This window comes from Oncorhynchus gorbuscha, linkage group LG02, assembly GCF_021184085.1.
Source record: "Oncorhynchus gorbuscha isolate QuinsamMale2020 ecotype Even-year linkage group LG02, OgorEven_v1.0, whole genome shotgun sequence".
NCBI lineage: Eukaryota > Metazoa > Chordata > Actinopteri > Salmoniformes > Salmonidae > Oncorhynchus > Oncorhynchus gorbuscha.
The window spans coordinates 49,549,697-49,567,575 of record NC_060174.1 but is presented as its reverse complement, the minus strand read 5'-3'; the positions used below and the strand labels follow the sequence as shown (position 1 = coordinate 49,567,575).

The following is a 17,879-nucleotide window of genomic DNA, read 5'->3' as shown; positions in this document are numbered from 1 at the left end:
AGTTTGTTTTCATATTTTAACCTGCGTGTCGTGATCGCGTTTGGTGTGGGGGGGGGGGGGGGGGGCAAAATAAATGTACTTGACTTGATTCCTTTGGAAATTAATATTTTTAGCCAGCAGCAGCAAACGAGATAGATTTGTTCTGATTGTATACTACTGAATGATAGATAGGCTGTAGTTGAGGGTCACTGTGTTTTTACTTAGAATAATGCTTGCCATTGCCTTTTACACTACTGATTCTATGTCATAGTATAAATACACACAACTGTAATGTTCACAGCTGACTAAATGACCCAAACTCCAGTTTATACGTGGAAGTAAAACTCCTCACAAAATGCTTGCTGCACTTTTCTAATGTTTGTTTCTAAACTAAGATTGTAATATCAAGTTAACTTATTTTATGTTTTATTTCTACCACACTTAAAACTAAACATCCTTACATGTGCTGGAAAACTGACAAACATACAAAAGGCATTTGCTTTTCCAGGGGAGTACTGTACTGCCATTGAATTTCTCGGCCCCAAACAGAGTTCTTTAACAACTATGTGTTCTTCATTCAATACAACAAACTTGTGATTTGTTGTATTTCTTTATAAATAGATGTGAATTGGCATACCTTGATTGTACTAAATGGATAGGTACAGTGGCAAGAAAAAGTATGTGAACCCTTTGGAATTACCTGTAGTTCTGCACAAATTGGTCATCAAATTTGATCTTATCTTCATCTAAGTCACAATAATAGACGCACACAGTCTGCTTAAACTAATAAAACACAAACAATTATATCATGTCTTAATTAAACACACTGTGTAAACATTCACAGTCCAGGGTGGAAAAAGTTTGTGAACCCTTGGATTTAATAACTGGTTGAACCTCCTTTGGCAGTAATAACCTCAACCAAACTTTTTCTGTAGTTGCGGATCAGACCTGAACAACGGTCAGGAGGAATATTGGACCATTCCTCTTTACAAAACTGTTTCAGTTCAGCAATATTCTTGGGATGTCTGGTGTGAACCGTACTCTTGAGGTCATGCCACAGCATCTCAATCGGGTTGAGGTCAGGACTCTCCAGAAGGCGTATTTTCTTCTGTTGAATCCATTCTGTTGTTGATTTACATCTGTGTTTTGGGTGAATGTCCTGTTGCCATACCGAGCTTCAATTGGCGGACAGATAGCCTTACATTTTCCTGCTAAATGTCTTGATGGACTTGGGAATTCATTTTTCCGTCGATGATAGCAAACTGTCCAAACCATGATGCTCCATCCACCATACTTTATAGCTGGGATGAGGTTTTCTCGTTGATTGCTGTGCCTTATTGTTCTCCTCACAGTGTTGTGTGTTCCTTCCAAACAACTCAACTTTAGTTTCATCTGTCCACAGAATATTTTCTCTTTTGCGAACTTCAGACATGCAGCAATGTTTTTTTTGTGACAGCAATGGCTTCTTCCGTGGTGTCCTCCCATGAGCACCATTCTTGTTTAGTGTTTTACGTATCGTAGACTTGTCAGCAAAGATGAAGAGTCCCTCTACGATTCTTATTAACCTCATTGAGTATTATGCGCTGTGCTCTTGCAGTCATCTTTGCAGGACTGCCACTCCTAGGGAGAGTAGCAACAGTGCTGAACTTTCTCCATTTATATACAATTTGTCTTACCATGGACATCAAGGCTTTTAGAGATACTTGTGTAAACCTTTCCAGCTGTAAGTCAACAATTCATAATCTTAGGTCTTCTGAGATCTCATTTGTTCAAGACATGGTTCACATCAGGCAATGCTTCTTGTGAATAGCAAACTCAAATTTTGTGAGTGTTTTTTATAGGGCAGGGCAGCTCTAAACAATATCTCCAATCTCGTCTCATTGATTGGACTCCAGGTTAGCTGACTCCTGACTCCAAATAGCTTTTGGAGAAGGCATTAGCCTAGGGGTTCACATACTTTTTCCAACTTACTGTTATGCAGGTGAGTGAGGACCCAAAAGCGACTTAACAGAAACAGAGTTTATTCAAGTCCAAACAGAAAATAACAAATCCTGAATCCTTAATAGGAAATGTCCAAACGGGGAATAACAGAAATCCTCCTGTCTGTAGAGGGGAATAACAGGATAAGCGGCCACAGACTGCAGGTCGCTTCGGGTAGGCGCAGGCCGTAGCTGACAGAGACACCTGCTCACACGCAGCATCTGATGAAGGCAAAAACACGACAGGACGGAACAAGAACACAGCACAGCAAACAAGGATCCGACAAGGACAGAAGCAGAAACGAAGAGAGAAATAGAGACTTAATCAGAGGGCAAAATAGGGGACAGGTGTGAAAGAGTAAACGAGGTCGTTAGGAGAATGAGGAACAGCTGGGAGCAGGAACGGAACGATAGAGAGAGAGAGGGAAAGAGAGAGGGAAAGAAACCTAATAAGACCAGCAGGGGGAAACGAATAGAAGAGAAAGCACAGGGACAAGACATGACAATCTATGACAATACATGACACTTACACTGTGAATGTTTAAATAATGTATTCAATATAGAAAATAAAAATACAATAATTGGTGTGTTATTAGTTATTGTGTGTTATTAGTTATTGTCTATTGTTGTGACTTAGATGAAGATCAGATCACATTTTATGACCAATTTATGCAGAAATCCAGGTAATTCCAAAGGGTTCACATACTTTTTCTTGCCACTGTAGATAATTATATACTGTAGATAGATAGATAGATAGATAGATAGATAGATAGATAGATAGATAGATAGATAGATAGATAGATAGATAGATAGATAGATAGAGTTGAAGTCCGAAATTTACATACACCTTAGCCAAATACATTTAAACTCAGTTTTTCACAATTCCTGACATTTAATTGTCGTAAAAAAATTCCCTGTTTTAGGTCAGTTAGGATCACCACTTTATTTTAAGAATGCGAAATGTCAGAATAATAGTAGAGTGATTTTATTTAAGCTTTTATTTCTTTCATAACATTCCCGGCGCGTCAGAAGTTTACATACTCAATTAGTATGTGGTAGCATTGCCTTTAAATTGTCTAACTTGAGTTTGGGTAGCTTTCCACAAGCTTCCCACAATAAGTTGGGTGAATTTTGGCCCATTCCTCCTGACAGAGCTGGTGTAACTGAGTCAGGTCTGTAGGCCTCCTTGCTCACACACGCTTTTCCAGTTCTGCCCACAAATTGTCTATAGGATTGAGGTCAGGGCTTTGTGATGGCCACTCCTATACCTTAACTTTGTTGTCCCTAAGCCATTTTGCCACAACTTTGGAAGTATGCTTGGGGTCATTGTCCATTTGGAAGACCCATTTGCGACCAAGCTTTAACTTTCTGACTGAAGTCTTGTAATGTTACTTCAATATATCCACATAATTTTCTTTCCTCATGATGCCATCTATTTTGTGAAGTGCACCAGTCACCCCTGCAGCAAAGCACCCCCACAACATGATGCTGTTTCCTCCAGCATCTTCACAAGGTCCTTTGCTGTTGTTCTGGGATTGATTTGCACTTTTCGCACCAAAGTACGTTCATCTCTAGGACACAGAACGAGTCTCCTTCCTGAGCAGCTGCTTGGTCCCGTGGTGTTTATACTTAGGTACTATTGTTTGTACAGATGAACGTAGCACCTTCAGGATTTTGGAAATTGCTCCCAAGGATGAACCAGACTTGTCAAGGTCTACAATACTTTTTTTGAGGTCTTGGCTGATTTCTTTAGATTTTCCCATGATGTCAAGCAAAGAGGCACTGAGTTTGAAGGTATGCCTTGAAATACATCCACAGGTACACCTACGATTGACTCAAATTAGGTGAAGTAGCCTATCAGAAGCTTCTAAAGCCATGACATAATTTTCTGGAATTTTCAAAGCTGTTTAAAGGCACAGTCAACTTAGTGTATGTTAACTTCTGACCCACTGGAATTGTGATACAGTGAATTATAAGTGAAGTACTCGGTCTGTAAACAATTGTTGGAAACATTACTTGTGTCATGCACAAAGTATATGTCCTAACCGACTTGCAAGATATTTTTTAATGAGTTTTAATGACTCCAACCTAAGTGTATGTAAACTTCAGACTTCAACTTTAGATAGATACCACCAATTACCAAAATAAATATGTTATGCCAATAACCAGATACAATGATTTAGAATGATGCTGTAGCATTAAGATTTGCCTTCACTGGAATTTAGGGGGGACTCACCCGAACCATGAAACTGCCCCAGATCGTTATTCCTCCTCCACCAAACATTACAGTTGGCACTATGCATTGGGTCAGGTAGCGTTCTCCTGGCATACGCAAAACCCAGATTCATTCGTTGGACTGCCGGATGGTGAAGCGTGACCCATCACTCCAGATAACGCGTTTCCACTGAGAGTCCAATGGCTGTGAGCTTTCCACCACTCCAGCCGATGCTTGGCATTGCGCATGGTGATCTTAGGCTTGTGTGCAGCTACTCTGCAATGGAAACCCATTTCATGAAGCTCCCGACAAACAGTTTTTGTGCTGACATTGCTTCCAGAGGCAGTTTGGAACTCGGTAGTGAGTGTTGCAACCGAGAACATACCATTTTTACGCGCTATACGCTACAGCACCTGGCGGTTGCCTAGACGTTTCCACTTCACAATACAGTACTTATATTGACCGGGGCAGCTCTAGCAGGGCAGAAATATGATGAACTGACTAGTTGGAAAGGTGGCATCCTATGACGGTGCCATGTTGAAAGTCACTGAGCTCTTCAGTAAGACAATTCTACTGCCAGTGTTTGTCTATGGAGATTGTATGGCTGTGTGCTCGATTTTATACACCTGTCAGTAACAGGTGTGGACTACGTAGCCGGATCTACTAATTTGAAGGGGTGTCCACATACTTTTGTATATATATATAGTGTCTCATTATTTAGTTTGTAAGTACAACATTAAGTTCTCTCCAACAGCTGCCATAACCATTAAGCCCCAGTCAGGTAAAACACACTGCTTATGCAAGGTTTTATTACTATTTTATATGCAGTTTAGTTCAGATTTCTAGAGCAGTCTTGGTATGAAGAGATTTTACACTAAGTTATTTGTAAAGCATCAGGTGTTTACAATGGGTTCAGTACTTGGAATGTTAACTGGAATGTATTTTAGTGCACTTTTTGTAAATGAGAAAATAACAATAATAGCACAATAAATCAAATACTTATCGGAAATGCCTTTTCTCATTGCCATTCTCATTTACCATACACTATATAGTATTCAACTGTTTAAATGTGCCAATAGTGTACTGGTAACTGCCAGCCAGAGACAAGGAAAAAAAGTATTTACATCACTTTGAAATATTTTAACCATCGCATTGTTGAATATATGTTTCTAATTGGCTTGAAGGACATTCTAGAACGTGTATTATTTCCATAAAAAGCACGGAATATTTGCACGCTAGAATTCAATGGCTATAGTTCATTCTTACGTGAATGAATGCCAAGAGTGTGCAAAGCTGTCATCAAGGCAAAGGGTGGTGTCATGGTTGTCATAGTGAGGAGACCAAGGCGCAGCATGGTAAGCGAACATAACTCTTTAATTAAAGAGAGAACACTGAACAGAACTAAACAAAGTGTGACGCAATATGGCTAGTGCAGCACAGGCAACTAAACATAGAATAACAACCCACAAACTATCCAAGGAATATGGCTACCTAAATATGGTCCCCAATCAGAGACAACGATAAACAGCAGCCTCTGATTGAGAACCAATCTAGGCAACCATAGACTAGAAAACACCTAGACTAGAAACCCCCATAAACATACAAAAAACCCTAGACAATCCAAAAACACCCACCCTTGTCACACCCTGACCTAACCAAATAATAGAGAAAACAAAGTTAACTAAGGTCAGGGCATGACAGATGGCTACTTTGAAGAATCTCAAATATAAAATATGTTTTGATTTGTTTAACACTTTTTTTGGTTACTACATGATTCCATATGTGTTATTTCAAAGTTTTGATGTGTTCACTATATTATTCTACAATGTAGAAAATAGTAAAAATAAAGAAAAACCCTGAAATGAGTAGGTGTGTCAACTTTTGACTGGGACTGTATATTTTTTGGGGGGACTATTTTGTATGTTATTTTTGGCATTAATATGTGTCACATATCAGTTTGCAAACAGTGTAAAAGCTGCATACCAACATGGTCTCTTTTTTGCTTTCTTGAGTAAGGCAGCTCCAAAATGCAGGTGTTTCAGCATAGTGCTTTCTGTGGTGGTGGGGTAGGCAGCGGAAAATGCGGAGTGTAGGGGTTGGTAATGTTCTCTAGTTGCGCTGTAATTGGCTCAGTGTTCTGTCACTAATGGGGACACTACGTCACCGCAAGGGTTGAGCTCGAAAATTCCAGCTCCTTGGGTGCTGCCATAGAGTTACATTAGAAGTGCCCATCCAAGAAGGCTCAAGGTCACTAGCCACAGATAAAATTATGTCAAATCATGTTATATCTACAGTAGCTTTGATTGGACTGATCATGTCACATCATACTTTCAAAATCTTAGCCAGCAGTCAACATCATGAATTAAGACGACAAATTACTGGAAAATCCTTTTCAATCCTTGTCATGAAGATAAATAATGAAGAGAAATTATAGATAAAATGTATCGGAGATAAAATAATGGAGCCGAAGGGGATGGCTGCCGTTTTTAGACAACACTATCAACCAAGACCCCACTCAACGTGCTGTATAAGGCCATAAGCAAACAAGAAAATGCTCATCCAGAAGCGTCGCTCCTAGTGGCCGGGACTTTAATGCAGGAAAATTTAAATCCGTTTTACCTCATTTCTACCAGCATGTCACATGTGCAACCAGAGGATAAAAAAAACTCTAGACCACCTTTACTCCACACACAGAGACACGTACAAAGCTCTCCCTGGGAAATCTGACCATAATTCTATTCTTCTGATTCCTGCTTACAAGTGAAAATTAAAGCAGGCAGCACCAGTGACTAGATCAATAAAAAAGTGGTCATATGAAGCAGATGCTAAGCTACAGGACTGTTTTGCTAGCACAGACTGGAATGTGTTCTGGGATTCCTCCGATGGCATTGAGGAGTACACCACATCAGTCATTGGCTTCATCAATAAGTGCATCGATGACGTCGTCCACACAGTGACCGTATGTATGTACCCCAACCATTAGCCATGGATTATAGGCAACATCTGCACTGAGCTAAAGGCTAGAGCTGCTGCTTTCAAGGAGCTGGACTCTAACCCGGAAGCTTATAAGAAATCTTGCTATGCCCTCCGACGAACCATCAAACATGCCAAGCGTCAATACAGGACTAAGATCGACTCGTACTACACCAGCTCTAACACTCGTCGGATGTGGGAGGGCTTGCAAACTATTACAGACTACAAAGGGAAGTACAGCCGAGAGCTGCCCAGTGACACGAGCCTACCAGATGAGCTAAACTACTTCTATGCTCGCTTTGAGGTAAATAACACTAAAACATGCATAAGAGCACCAGCTGTTCCGGAAAACTGTGTGATCACGCTCTCCTCAGCCGATGTGAGCAAGACCTTTAAACAGGTCAACATTCACAAGGCCGCAGGGCCAGAAGGATTACCAGGACATACACGGACCAACTGGCAAGGGTCTTCACTGACATTTTCAACCTCTCCCTGTCCGAGTCTGTAATACCAACCTGTTTCAAGCAGACCACTATAGTCCCTGTGCCCAAGAAAGCGAAGGTAACCTGCCTAAATGACTACCACCCCGGAGCAATCACATCGGTAGCCATGAAGTGCTTTGAAAGGCTGGTCATGGCTCACATCAACACCATCGTCCCAGAAACCCTAGACCCACTCCAATTTGCATACCGCCCCAACAGATCCACAGATTACGCAATCTCAATTGCACTCCACACTGCCCTTTCCCAACTGGACAAAAGGAACACCTATGTGAGAATGTTATCCATTGACTACAGCTCAGTGTTCAACACCATAGTGCCCGCAAAGCTCATCAATAAACTAAGGAGCCTGGGACTAAACACAGGTCCATGATGATGGTCCATTCTAAATCAAAACATATCACACATATATTATTTAGTATATGTAAAGACAAGATTAAATCAAGAATAGTCTGCTGGGTGACAATATTAGCATATCACTTGTGAATTATATATTATCACTTGTGAATGATGCCCAGCATAAGAAACTGCCTTTCCCCCCGATTTTTTTAGAACCTTAGTCGCACACCTCTTGTAGCCTAGCCCATAGACCTATATGTTTGTATCACAACTAAAGTATCCCAATAACTTCTTAAAATTAAGCACATGAATCCGCTTTACAGGGGGTTTAGAGCCTACGTGGTGGCATACATAAGCAGAGCATGAGTTTTGAGTTTGGGGAAGATACTTTTCACCATAAAAATGCACCTTTATAATAAAAGCATTACATGCATAATCACGTGATGGAGAGCCATGTGAGTGAGAAGAAAGGCACAACGACCACAGGCTGCAAAAGGCATGGATTTGTTAGGGTTCATTACGGCCACAAAGGGGATGCCACCGTGAAATTTGAGGAATTATCAAGTGCTTGTCAAACTGTGAATGAGAGACTAATGAAGTGTGTACAGTCTGCTCAAAAAACAAAGCAGAGCTCATGCCTTTCAAGCAACTTTTTTCAAATCATCATTAGTCACATCATGCAGCCTTACAATGTATTAAAAACCTAAACATATAACCCAATGTTTGTAGAACTGAAGTTACATTAATAACTCTAATTGAAGCATATAGGTGTTATGCAGGTGAATGAGGACCCAAAAGCGACTTGGCAAAAACAGAGTCTTTAATCCAGTTAAAGGAAATAGCAATACTCCTAGACAAATCGGAGCGGTAAATAAAGCATAAAAAACAATTCCACTCGTAATCACGAGAACTGACTGGAGACTCGATAATAAACTGCAGGTTGCCTCGGGAAGGCACTTGACCGTAGCAGACTCAGACACCTGCTCACCACGCAGCATCTGAGGGAAACACGACACGACAGGGCGATACAAAGACACAGCACGGTGAACAATATACAAGGATCCGACAGGGCAGAAACGGAAAACAAGGGGAGAAATAGGGACTCTAATCAGGGGAAAAGATAGGGAACAGGTGTGGGAAGACTAAATGATTGATTAGGGGAATAGGAACAGCTGGGAGCAGGAACGGAACGATAGAGAGAAGAGAGAGAGAGGAGAGAGAGAAAAAGGGGAACGAACCTAAAAAGACCAGCAGGGGGAAAACGAACAGAAGGAAAAGCAAAATGACAAGACAATATAAGACAAAACATGACAGTACCCCCCACTCACCGAGCGCCTCCTGGCGCACTCGAGGAGGAATCCTGGCGGCAACGGAGGAAATCATCAATCAGTGAACGGTCCAGCACGTCCCGAGACGGAACCCAACTCCTCTCCTCAGGACCGTAACCCTCCCAATCCACTAAGTATTGGTGACCCCGTCCCCGAGAACGCATGTCCATGATCCTACGTACCTTGTAAATAGGTGCGCTCTCGACAAGGACGGGAGGGGGGAGGGAAGACGAACGGGGTGCGAAGAAAGGGCTTGACACAGGAGACATGGAAGACAGGATGGACGCGACGAAGATGTCGCGGAAGAAGCAGTCGCACAGCGACAGGATTGACGACCTGGGAGACACGGAACGGACCAATGAACCGCGGAGTCAACTTACGAGAAGCTGTCGTAAGAGGAAGGTTGCGAGTGGAAAGCCACACTCTCTGGCCGCAACAATACCTAGGACTCTTAATCCTACGTTTATTGGCGGCTCTCACAGTCTGTGCCCTGTAACGGCAAAGTGCAGACCTCACCCTCCTCCAGGTGCGCTCACAATGTTGGACAAACGCTTGAGCGGAGGGAACACTGGACTCGGCAAGCTGGGATGAGAACAGAGGAGGCTGGTAACCCAGACTACTCTGAAACGGAGATAACCCGGTAGCAGACGAAGGAAGCGAGTTGTGAGCGTATTCTGACCAGGGGAGCTGTACTGCCCAAGACGCAGGGTTTCTGAAAGAAAGGCTGCGTAGTATGCGACCAATCGTCTGATTGGCCCTCTCTGCTTGACCGTTAGACTGGGGATGAAACCCGGAAGAGAGACTGACGGACGCACCAATGAAACGACAGAACTCCCTCCAAAACTGTGACGTGAATTGCGGACCTCTGTCTGAAACGGCGTCTAACGGGAGGCCATGAATTCTGAACACATTCTCGATGATGATTTGTGCCGTCTCCTTAGCGGAAGGAAGTTTAGCGAGAGGAATGAAATGTGCCGCCTTAGAGAACCTATCGACAACCGTAAGAATCACAGTCTTCCCCGCAGACAAAGGCAGACCGGTAATGAAGTCTAGGGCGATGTGAGACCATGGTCGAGAAGGAATGGGGAGCGGTCTGAGACGACCGGCAGGAGGAGAGTTACCTGACTTAGTCTGCGCGCAGTCCGAACAAGCAGCCACGAAACGGCGCGTGTCACGCTCCTGAGTCGGCCACCAAAAGCGCTGGCGAATAGAAGCAAGAGTGCCTCGAACACCGGGATGACCAGCTAACTTGGCAGAGTGAGCCCACTGAAGAACAGCCAGACGAGTGGAAACAGGAACGAAAAGAAGGTTACTAGGACAAGCGCGCGGCGATGCAGTGTGCGTGAGTGCTTGCTTAACCTGTCTTTCAATTCCCCAGACTGTCAACCCGACAACACGCCCATAAGGAAGAATCCCCTCGGGATCAGTCGAAGCCACAGAAGAACTAAAAAGACGGGATAAGGCATCAGGCTTGGTGTTCTTGCTACCCGGACGGTAAGAAATCACAAACTCGAAACGAGCGAAAAATAACGCCCAACGAGCTTGACGAGCATTAAGTCGTTTGGCAGAACGGATGTACTCAAGGTTCTTATGGTCTGTCCAAACGACAAAAGGAACGGTCGCCCCCTCCAACCACTGTCGCCATTCGCCTAGGGCTAAGCGGATGGCGAGCAGTTCGCGGTTACCCACATCATAGTTGCGTTCAGATGGCGACAGGCGATGAGAAAAATAAGCGCAAGGATGAACCTTATCGTCAGACTGGAAGCGCTGGGATAGAATGGCTCCCACGCCTACCTCTGAAGCGTCAACCTCGACAATGAATTGTCTAGTGACGTCAGGAGTAACGAGGATAGGAGCGGACGTAAAACGTTCTTTTAGAAATTCAAAAGCTCCCTGGGCGGAACCGGACCACTTAAAACACGTCTTGACAGAAGTAAGAGCTGTGAGAGGGGCAGCAACTTGACCGAAATTACGAATGAAACGCCGATAGAAATTAGCGAAACCTAGAAAGCGCTGCAACTCGACACGTGACCTTGGAACGGGCCACTCACTGACAGCTTGGACCTTAGCGGAATTCATCTGAATGCCTTCAGCGGAAATAACGGAACCGAGAAAAGTAACGGAGGAGACATGAAAAGAGCACTTCTCAGCCTTCACGTAGAGACAATTCTCTAAAAGGCGCTGGAGAACACGTCGAACGTGCTGAACATGAATCTCGAGTGACGGTGAAAAAATCAGGATATCGTCAAGGTAGACAAAAACAAAGATGTTCAGCATGTCTCTCAGAACATCATTAACTAATGCCTGAAAAACAGCTGGCGCATTGGCGAGACCAAACGGCAGAACCCGGTACTCAAAATGCCCTAACGGAGTGTTAAACGCCGTTTTCCACTCGTCCCCCTCTCTGATGCGCACGAGATGGTAAGCGTTACGAAGGTCCAACTTAGTAAAGCACCTGGCTCCCTGCAGAATCTCGAAGGCTGATGACATAAGGGGAAGCGGATAACGATTCTTAACCGTTATGTCATTCAGCCCTCGATAATCCACGCAGGGGCCCAGAGTACCGTCCTTTTCTTAACAAAAAAAAACCCCGCCCCGGCCGGAGAGGAAGAAGGCACTATGGTACCGGCGTCAAGAGACACAGACAAATAATCCTCGAGAGCCTTACGTTCGGGAGCCGACAGAGAGTATAGTCTACCCCGAGGAGGAGTGGTCCCCGGAAGGAGATCAATACTACAATCATACGACCGGTGAGGAGGAAGGGAGTTGGCTCGGGACCGACTGAAGACCGTGCGCATATCATGATATTCCTCCGGCACTCCTGTCAAATCGCCAGGTTCCTCCTGAGAAGTGGGGACAGAAGAAATGGGAGGGATGGCAGACATTAAACACTTCACATGACAAGAAACGTTCCAGGATAGGATAGAATTACTAGACCAATTAATAGAAGGATTATGACATACTAGCCAGGGATGACCCAAAACAACAGGTGTAAAAGGTGAACGAAAAATCAAAAAAGTAATAGTCTCACTGTGGTTACCAGATACTGTGAGGGTTAAAGGTAGTGTCTCAAATTTGATACTGGGAAGATGACTACCATCTAAAGCGAACATGGGCGTAGGCTTGTCTAACTGTCTGAAAGGAATGTCATGTTTCCGAGCCCATGCTTCGTCCATGAAACAACCCTCAGCCCCAGAGTCTATCAAGGCACTGCATGTAGCACCCGAACCGGTCCAGCGTAGATGGACCGACATAGTAGTACAGGATCTAGATGGAGAGACCTGAGTAGTAGCGCTCACCAGTAGCCCTCCGCTTACTGATGAGCTCTGGCTTTTACTGGACATGAATTGACAAAATGTCCATCAAATCCGCAATAGAGGCACAGGCGGTTGGTGATCCTCCGTTCCCTCTCCTTAGTCGAGATGCGAATACCTCCCAGCTGCATGGGCTCAGTCTCTGAGCCAGAGGAGGGAGATGGTTGCGATGCGGAGCAGGGAAACACCGTTGACGCGAGCTCTCTTCCACGAGCTTGGTGACGAAGATCTACCCGTCGTTCTATGCGGATGGCGAGAGCAATCAAAGAGTCCACACTGGAAGGAACCTCCCGGGAGAGAATCTCATCTTTGACCACTGCGTGGAGTCCCTCCAGAAAACGAGCGAGCAGCGCCGGCTCGTTCCAGTCACTAGAGGCAGCAAGAGTGCGAAACTCTATAGAGTAATCCGTTATGGATCGATCACCTTGGCATAGGGAAGCCAGGGCCCTAGAAGCCTCCCTACCAAAAACTGAACGGTCAAAAACCCGAATCATCTCCTCTTTAAAGTTCTGGTAATTGTTTGAACAATCAGCCCTTGCCTCCCAGATAGCTGTGCCCCACTCTCGAGCCCGGCCAGTAAGGAGTGAAATGACGTAAGCAACCCGAGCTCTCTCTCTAGAGTATGTGTTGGGTTGGAGAGAGAACACAATATCACACTGGGTGAGAAAGGAGCGGCACTCCTTGGGCTGCCCGGAGTAGCAAGGTGGGTTATTAACCCTAGGTTCCGGAGGCTCGGCAGACCAGGAAGTAACAGGTGGCACGAGACGAAGACTCTGGAACTGTCCAGAGAGGTCGGAAACCTGAGCGGCCAGGTTCTCCATGGCATGACGAGCAGCAGACAATTCCTGCTCGTGTCTGCCGAGCATGGCTCCTTGGATCTCGACGGCAGTGTTACGGCGTCTGTAGTCGCTGGGTCCATTCTTTGGTCGGATCCTTCTGTTATGCAGGTGAATGAGGACCCAAAAGCGACTTGGCGAAAACAGAGTCTTTAATCCAGTTAAAGGAAATAGCAATACTCCTAGACAAATCGGAGCGGTAAATAAAGCATAAAAAACAATTCCACTGGTAATCACGAGAACTGACTGGAGACTCGATAATAAACTGCAGGTTGCCTCGGGAAGGCACTTGACCGTAGCAGACTCAGACACCTGCTCACCACGCAGCATCTGAGGGAAACACGACACGACAGGGCGATACAAAGACACAGCACGGTGAACAATATACAAGGATCCGACAGGGCAGAAACGGAAAACAAGGGGAGAAATAGGGACTCTAATCAGGGGAAAAGATAGGGAACAGGTGTGGGAAGACTAAATGATTGATTAGGGGAATAGGAACAGCTGGGAGCAGGAACGGAACGATAGAGAGAAGAGAGAGAGAGAGGGAGAGAGAAAAAGGGGAACGAACCTAAAAAGACCAGCAGGGGGAAAACGAACAGAAGGAAAAGCAAAATGACAAGACAATATAAGACAAAACATGACAATAGGAGTAGCTATTTCTTTGTTAACCGCTCAACACAGAATAGCCGCATGTGCGCACTCCCTCAAATCGCTTGGAGAAAATATTTATATTTTTTTCAGCTTTGTTCAATTATTTTCTTCATACTATAAAATAATGCCACAGAATTCTAAGCAAATCTGGTCTGCTAAACGAACTAGTGTAGTCCACAGCCATTTGGCATAGCCACATCAGGACCTAACATAAGGACAACTCAGAGTATGATATTCATTTATTTTGAAATAGACTATATTTTCTTCATATCATGCTTCTTTAGACCTGTCTAAAATAAATAATGGATTTATTGTGAAAGTGTAGGCTATATTACATGGATTTATTCGATTTTTTAAAATGTAGATGTTCCAAAGGTATGTGTGGAAGCCAAGAGATGCTAAATGTGTTTGTTAATTAACGGTCAATTATTGTGAAACTGGCAGGCATTTGCTTGACAATCACCGGCTCACACATCCCTAGGCCTGATCACCAACAATGATAATAGGGAAGAGGTCAGAGACCTGGCAGTGTGGTGCCAGGACAACAACCTCTCCCTCAACGTGAGCAGGACAAAGGAGATTATCGTAGACTACAGGAAAAGGAGGGCCGAACACGCGCCCATTCAAATTGACAGGGCTGTAGTGGAGTGGGTCGAGAGATTCAAGTTCCTTGATGTCCACATCACCAACAAACTATCATGGTCCAAACACACCAACAAAGTAGTGAAGAGGGCACGACTACGCCTATTCCCCCTCAGGAGACAGAGAATATTTGCCATGGATACCCAGATCCTCAAAAAGTTCTACAGCTGCACCATCAAGAGCATCCTGACCGGTTGCATCACAGTCTGGTATGGTAACTGCTTGGTATCTGACCGTAAGGCGCTACAGGCGGTGGTGTGTACAGACCAGTACATCACTGGGTCCAAGCTTCCTGCCATCCATGAACTATACACTAGGCAGAGTCAGAGGAAGGCCCAAAAAATTGTCAACAAGTCCAGTCACCCAAGTTTTGACTGTTCTCTCAGTCACCAAGTCTAGGTCTTAAATGCTCCTTAACAGCTTCTACCCCAAGCCATAAGACTTCTAAACAATTTATCAAATGGCCACCCGGACTATTTACATTGACCTTGACCCCCCCCCCCCCCCCACACACACTTTGTTTTTACAGTGCTGCTGCTCAATGTTTATTATGTATGCAAATTCACATTAACCCTACCTACATGAAAATTTACCTCGACTAACCTGTACCCCCCCACATTAACTTTATACCGGCACCCCATGTATATAGCCTCATTATTGTTATTATATTGTGTTCTTTTTTCCCCTTTAAAAAAAAGACTTTAGTTTATTTAGTAAATATTTTATTAACTTTATTTTATTAAAATTGCGTTGTTGGTTAAGGGCTTGTAAAGTAAGCATTTAAGGTCTACTACACCTGTTGTGTTCGGCGCATGTGACAAATACAATTTTATTTGATCACCGACGTCATCATGATTCTACCCTGTTTTTTTCCCCGAGTTCCCTGTTGTCTTGAAAGCACCATAAATCCAGAGAATGCCAGACTGACGACAAAGTTTAATGACAAGATTTGTCCACGAAGGACCGCCGCGCCACCTTCCTGTTCAAATGAGCACAGCACAACAAGGTGAGTCCAAAAAATGTATTGTAAACTGCTGCATAAATTATGTTATATACCAGGGAGATGTGTATACTGTAGCTAAGGAAGTAATACTAACGTTAAGTGTATGTTGTGTAGTAAGCTTTACATGCTAAAATCGCCACTGCTTACATGTTCTATGTTTTTGGCTGCTTTTGAAAGCAAAATACAATTTGAAAACAGTATTGGCATTGTTGAATTCGATTTACATTATCAAACTAGGACTGATGGTTTGGTTACCATGGCAACTACTGTAGCTATCTCGTAAACTTGCTAGCTACTTCAGTGGATGTTAAACACACTTCTACCGGCAAATTAACACATTTCTAGCGACGAATGTGTTAAAGTATAGCCATGGTATAAAATGGTAATCAACTCAGGGGTCTCTGGAAAATAATATAATTCCTTGGAAGGACAGTTTTATCCCCGCTAGCTGTTCTTTGAACACACCTTCCGTGTCATTCATTATTTTCCATAGAATGCATAGCCCATCGTTGATTATCCCTTACATAACTTATGTTTTTTATTTATTTAGGTTCGCCTGGTTTATAAACAATATACAGTGAGGTATGCTGCACACAACACACCAGGGACTTATTCAATGGAATGATTATATTTATAACACATTACTCTCATATTGGGTATACATGTTCTATGCGGTATATTTCGATACTGAGTCGGCTAGGTTTGATGACCCAAGGAAATAGCGAGTCAACACGCGTCTTTGGAAGTTTCTAATGAAGACCACTGCGATGTACTTTCTGTAAATGACGGTGAGTTATTTTAATTGTGGATTAAAAACTTCATATCGTAAATGCCAGATGTGCGTCCTCCAATTACGAGCAATAAATGCCACTCGCTGTTTATTATCGATGCGTAGTTACTACTCCCCTACCTACATGCACAAATTACCTCAACTAACCTTTACCCACGCACACTAACTCGGTACCGGTACCCCCTATATGTTATTGTGTTACTTTAAAAAAAACTTTGGTAAATATTTGCTTAACTCTTCTTGAACTGCAATGTTGGTTAAGGGCTTGTAAGTAAGCATTTAACTTTAAGGTCCACACCGCATGTGACAGATAATGTTTGATTTGACTTACACGTTTCTCTAGTTGAAACACATGCAAACTGCTACACTACTATGGAAGGTCAAGAGTTTTAATTCGTCTTACACTTGCAACGATAGTTTTTCACTTGCTTTTTTTCTAGTGTCAAATGTAATCATTTAACACGTGATTTTTTTCACATGTCCAGTGTGTGTCTACAGGCGATTTGAACACTTGTTTTGGGCATTTTTACACGCGTTCATTACATATGTTCAATTACAGGTGATTAGAACGCTTGTTATGGGCATTTTACATGCGTTCATTACACCTGTTCATTGTGCATTTGTGACTCACAACCTGGATTCGGGCTTATGTAGCAACATTTTAATTTCTGTTTTTTTGACATGGGATAAAAGTAGAGACTCAGAGCTACAAAATTGTATTACATTTACATTTAAGTCATTTAGCAGACGCTCTTATCCAGAGCGACTTACAAATTGGTGCATTCACCTTATGACATCCAGTGGAACAGCCACTTTACAATAGTGCATCTAAATATTTTAAGGGGGGGGGTGAGAAGGATTACTTTATCCTATCCTAAGTATTCCTTAAAGAGGTGGGGTTTCAGGTGTCTCCGGAAGGTGGTGATTGACTCCGCTGTCCTGGCGTCGTGAGGGAGTTTGTTCCACCATTGGGGAGCCAGAGCAGCGAACAGTTTTGACTGGGCTGAGCGGGAACTGTACTTCCTCAGTGGTAGGGAGGCGAGCAGGCCAGAGGTGGATGAACGCAGTGCCCTTATTTGGGTGTAGGGCCTGATCAGAGCCTGGAGGTACTGAGGTGCCGTTCCCCTCACAGCTCCGTAGGCAAGCACCATGGTCTTGTAGCGGATGCGAGCTTCAACTGGAAGCCAGTGGAGAGAGCGGAGGAGCGGGGTGACGTGAGAGAACTTGGGAAGGTTGAACACTAGACGGGCTGCGGCGTTCTGGATGAGTTGTAGGGGTTTAATGGCACAGGCAGGGAGCCCAGCCAACAGCGAGTTGCAGTAATCCA

At 43.7% G+C, this 17,879-nt stretch overlaps 1 protein-coding gene across 3 annotated transcripts in view; it reads left to right on the top strand.

Annotated features, from left to right (window-relative positions):
- The first annotated feature begins 15,642 nt into the window (after nucleotides 1–15,642).
- LOC124003736 (nuclear factor of activated T-cells, cytoplasmic 3-like) overlaps nucleotides 15,643–17,879 on the top strand; it is a 46,443-nt gene continuing 44,206 nt past the window's right edge. For 2 of the 3 annotated variants that reach the window (XM_046312301.1, XM_046312292.1), the window contains exon 1: nucleotides 15,643–15,765. The gene's annotated coding sequence lies outside the window, so the exon portion shown is untranslated. Of the gene's footprint in view, nucleotides 15,766–16,455; nucleotides 16,551–17,879 lie in introns of those variants that run through there. The other variant, XM_046312285.1, reaches the window with a different exon arrangement.